Source organism: Styela clava, chromosome 13 (genome assembly GCF_964204865.1).
Source record: "Styela clava chromosome 13, kaStyClav1.hap1.2, whole genome shotgun sequence".
Lineage (NCBI taxonomy): Eukaryota > Metazoa > Chordata > Ascidiacea > Stolidobranchia > Styelidae > Styela > Styela clava.
Window position 1 is genome coordinate 3,926,375 of NC_135262.1, and position 5,438 is coordinate 3,931,812.

Genomic DNA, 5,438 nt, shown 5'->3' on the forward strand with positions numbered 1-5,438 from the left:
GTTGACGCTGTAATTCCCTTGATTGACAGTGTGTTTCTAAACAATTTATTACAAAACAATTGAGAGAGTCTTTGTGGGCAATTACTTGTCCAGGCACATCTCGCTTAGTCATGGGCGCTTTACTTTTGTGGAGAATGGCGCTCGTTTCGTTGTAAATAAGTTGAAATTAGTATAGCGACTTTTAACATTAGAACGATTAGTTTAGGGTTTTTCCACAAAGGTTTAGTTTAAGGATAGTTTTATGAGCATTGGATTGTCTTTGTGATTGGTTTTACAGTTATAGGTTATTTAATTGATTTGATTAGATTTCATTGACGAATGATTTCATGTTAAACTTGTGATATTTCAAGCACGGAATAGCAGCTTCGGTATGTTATAATATGTAATTCTTTCTGACTTGAAGGCTGTAAGTTATTTAATAGTAATTTGGTTCGACTTTCTAATTAACTATGTTTAATAAATGTGTTGGGAAATTTGAGTAGGCTTTCTAGAAGCCGAATTAGGTATGATTATTTCTTTATTGCAAGTATTTTATACTTATTGTTTCTACATTTGTATTAAGGTAACCGTGTGAACTGTATACTTCGCGTTGTTTGATTTTCTGGATTTGAGAATACAAACTTGGGGCTTGAAATACCGCGTTAATGAACTGTTAATGAGTATCAAGTGTGCAGTCGGTGTCGTCCAGGTAACAAAAAACGTCTGTTACAGTTTTCGAAATCTTGCATTCACATCCCATACCCACGACCAACAACAAATGGCAATGTAGAAACCAAAAAAATCTGGTATTTCGAACAATAGCAGTTAATTAGATATCAATAGACCGTTGTGCAGAGCATTGTTTCGGGAAAGTTTTGAAAACGACTTACAAATTAAAAAGATAAATTATAATTATGTATCCTCATTTTCAGGCATGTTTTTAATTGCTCTAATCTTTACGATGAGATCTGGGAGTTACTTCCTGGACATATTCGACGGATACTCAGTTACATTTGACTTTTTCCTGTCGCACTCTTCGAAACAATTGCAGTTGCTTGGGTCATCAAACTAGAAAAGTGAGTGCTTTACACTTTGTTGTCATTTTTGTATTGAAAATTATTTAGAGCAAGAATTTACGCCAGGAGTTCGCAACCGTTATTACCACAGGAGGGGCAGATACAAATAACTGGGTGAAACCGCAGGCCGCACCTTTTGTAACACAAACTTTCTAGAAAGTATTTCTGATACTCAATTATGTTTTCATGATGCAAGTATAGTTGCGTAGGACTCAACTAAATTGCCATCACAGCTTAAATTAAATCCACCACCTCACTTAGGTGTAATGGATTGGGTATAGGCAGTGCCGCACCAGAAAGAATCCAGGCCTTCAAACTAAAGCAAATCTTTGTGGAGCAGTGGCAACTGCCTTGTTGATATCAATACTCAAAACGAGTATAAACATGTCATGTAAAATTTATTTTACATTACGTTATTTTGACAAATAACCAGTCCACTTATTTTTTTCAGCTTCGAAAATGACATATAGAGAAATTGATTCAATCAAAACCAGCCTGAAATATACCTGCCCAGTTTTTATGGGGGTTACTCGTTATTCTGATTGCGAGCTTCGTGCTGAACATGTTTCTCAACCCTCTCAGTTACTACGCTTGGAACAAAGACACCGCCTCGAAAGACGAGTTAACCTATATGCCATGGGCCGCGTTTATTATCGTAATATTGATACTAAGCTTGATGTTCTGTATTCGAAGTTACGGAATCTGCGACTCTGTTGAATTTGTATTCTGGCATTGACTATTGGGACACGTAACATATTTTCGAATGTAGATGAGAGTTCACAAGAATATGCCACCTATAGATAATAAATATCGAAAATCAAACTTTTTTCGTATAATTTAAATTCAACGAAAACTCCGATTTCATCATTATCATTCTGTATAGCTCATTAATTTCTTCCGTGAGAATTCGCACTGATCCATTTCGGGTCGAAAATCCCGATTCGAATATTCTAAAATACCCAAAACATTGACAAAACTTTGTTCCATTGGCGGCACATTCTGGTATTCAAGCAACGAATTATTTTGTTTGAGTAGCGCAGTATTTTTTGGTCGACTACTGACTTGTTTTATAATCAAGTCGTTTGACTACTGAAATATCACTGTACTTGCTTTAATATCGTTTACAATAAAAGCTCTAGTATGATAAAGCAAATCTGTTATGACCCTTTGAAAAACAAAGTTTCCCACAAAATTGATTTCTAATTGGGCGGCAATTTGTGGGTTCACAATCTATGACAAAATTCTGTCGAAAGCACACCGCTTTCAACAGATCCCCCACCTCTGATTTATACACTGTGCTCCGGTACATTCAAATTTATTTTTCCATTTTTTATTGTACAATTTATTTTGTATATACACACAATGTTTTGCCCTGTTTGAATTTGGTATTTATTCTTCTGTGTCTGCTTTCTATCGCTTTTTCTTATTTCATATTGTAATGTATTGTTTCTGTCTTGTTTTGGTTGTTTTGAATGATTTTTACTTTGATTGGCACAAGATATTCATGCTAGATTTTACTGACCTAGAAGTCGTTAATATTTGAATCTATTCCGAACCAAAGTTCTATCATCTAAAATTATTTGCAATCAGAAAATTGTACCTTGGCCTCGAGTTAATGCTTTAGGTTAGATTAAAAATGCTAAATTTAGCTTAATTACACAAAATTCTACTCAATGGTACAAGATTTTTTAGTTATTTTTCAAGCGCGACTTCGAAGAACGCGCGACTTCAAAAATTCCGATTTTTTTAAGGAATGTCAGATTGCAAATTTATGCAAAACTTATCTATAGCTATCGGATACTTTTTACTTTGGACTCCCAAGTGAAAGCTTTCGATTCAAATTTCAAATTCACTGTTTTAATGTAAATTTTCACCCAAACAAGTATCAGTATAAACAAGTTTTTTGTAAAATTCGTCGAACGGCTTCCTCCAACATACGCAATTTCTTTTTCCAGCCAGGGTTATTTGTTTTATTGTTGTTTTCTATTGAAGCTGTCTTTTCTGTCTCACATTGAAGTGTAATGCGTGTTACTTTTATATATTTGTCGTCAAAATCAGTTTTTTCCCAATACCTAAACCTCAATCTAAAGCAGTGGTTCTACAAATTTTCAAGCCCCGTTTTTAGAATTTGTCAAGTCTCTTGCCCTACCTCAAAAATAAGTAGCTAACAATAAGCTACATATAACAGTTTGTAAGGCGAAAGTCTTATTTAAAAAAGACTTAAAAATACAAGAATGGAATGTAAATATCAAAAAAGGCAGGCAAGATCAAATCTAGCATATATTTCCATTATTAATTAGCTTCAAGCCCCCTTCAAAAAATTGTGGGACACGCGCCGTTTGGGAACCACCGATCTGAAGTCAATCTAAATTGCCGGTGGAAAAGCATATAATCGAACCGATTAGCGTCTAATTCTAATACACAGTACCCTATATTTGAATTAAAACCATCGTTTCTTTGAATATCTTGGTTTTTGAGTAAATATTTACGTCTTGCTTGCCCTATAAAAAGCTATGCTGCATTCAATTGCTTCTATTGTTAAGTTCCGCCCAAAGAAATCGCCCATATACACAATTTTATTTATATTCATATTCTATATATGCTCATATATTGAATTTACCTTTTTGTGTCACAATTTTACTAAATATTACTATTACTATTTGCATATCTGCTAATACGGACCGTCACCTCACCCTGGAAGGTAGCAAAATCTCCTATGTGCTCCTTTTGATAAGCTCTATGCTGGAGTAACAACTTTCCCAGCGTCTTCTTGAGATCATAGGTTAGACCTGTCAGGTCTGCTCATTCAGAGACTTATTTGGGGCCTAGTTTAAACCAAGTTAGGAATTCCATGCCCAATCTTGGGGTTTATTTTGCTTATGTATCTACTTGTCCAAAGCATTGCTCAAAAAACCTGTTTAGAAATAAGATGAATCGCTCTATTTGGAGCTAAAGCTTAGCTCAACCAAAAACTTTATTACCTCCAAATTCTGTTTTTTATTTTTCAATATTGACTTTTTCACAGCCTTGGTTCGAGTCTAACAAGAGACCCATGCCCAAACCTGTGTTATTTTATGCTGTTCTTTCTGCTTTTCGCCCCCTCCCCCTTATTTTGAAATGTAAAAATGAAAGCATCCAACTTTTAAACCCTCAGAACTCGTGAAGACCCATATTCTCCGTTTTTCGGTCAAAACCGCTCCCTGTTTTGGTCTAACATGGCAAAAAGAAATTTCAGAGCCCTTCTTTTGAAATCTTGGCCCCTGATTCTATACGCCCAGTATCTGCTTGCCCCCTGTTTAGAAAGCGAGTACGAAAAAAGGTTCCCGTCTAATTATGGCTCATCAATTGAAGCCATTTTAATTTGAAGCAATGTTACTCAGTTTTTAATGTTAATACTTAGAAAATACACAATACCTCGTCCCAAACTTCCCAAGTTTCCTAAAGTGCAAAAGTATTCATTTATAGAGAAAATTTGGCGAAATATTAGAATTTTAGCTATTTTGTGTGCCTTGTGTGTTTTTAGATTTGAAAAATGTACTTAGAAATGCTTGTTTTATAAAGGAATCTGTAAATAAATTGAAAAAAAAGCGATTTCAAAGTGTTTTTGCTAAATTATGACGTCACTTTAACGCTAAGTCCGCAGGAATACCACTCCCACCGTTTTATACTGATATGATGTTTCAAACCTCCATATACCCCAATGTAAGGCCCGGGAGCGAAATAGGATCATTCAATGGAAGAGGAAAAAAGTTGAGACGACTTATGTTGAAAAATGATTTAAATCATTAATTATTACTTATCGATCTTAAAATCAGTAAGTATGTTGATAGGTATTTGTAGGTTTGTTTGTCTGTCTGTCTGTTAGATGCACGCGATATCTCACGAAAGCGAGGTTGAATCTGCTCCAAATTTTGCATGTACATTCATCATAGCTCGGATCAGAAGCCTATTGATTTTAGATGAATTATGTCGTATATTTAGCGAGTTAATAATTAATTAGAGAGTGAACACACGGTGTCACTATGGAGTAAGAGCGCTGTTTTGGAGGATCCCCTAACCTTCGATCGATAAGTCTACGATCTCCGACCGATATTATCGTTTTACAACTAGTAGGCTTAAGGTTTATACTCTAACAAGTCCGCCCGCCATTATTAGACCAGAACAGGAGTAACTTAGAGACACGTGGCCGAGTTAGAATTTCTTATATATTCATCGATACCTAACTAACAGCCAATCATAACGCATATTCCAGGTCACGTGATCGGCGCAGAACTTCATTTGCCATGTTCCAGCCATGCGCAGACGGACACCTTAACAGGAAGTTGAATTTCCTTACCGGAAGTTCCTAATTGCCATGCGCACGAAAATACTCAATTCCTATTG

The 5,438-nt window shown here is 35.5% G+C and overlaps 1 long non-coding RNA gene across 1 annotated transcript; it reads left to right on the forward strand.

Moving 5' to 3' along the window:
- Positions 1-202: 202 nt before the first annotated feature.
- LOC120333195 (uncharacterized) lies at positions 203-4,646 on the forward strand. The gene is made up of 3 exons (XR_005568194.2): positions 203-368; positions 912-1,055; positions 1,507-4,646. It is a non-coding gene; the product is annotated as an uncharacterized LOC120333195 (long non-coding RNA).
- Positions 4,647-5,438: the final 792 nt, after the last annotated feature.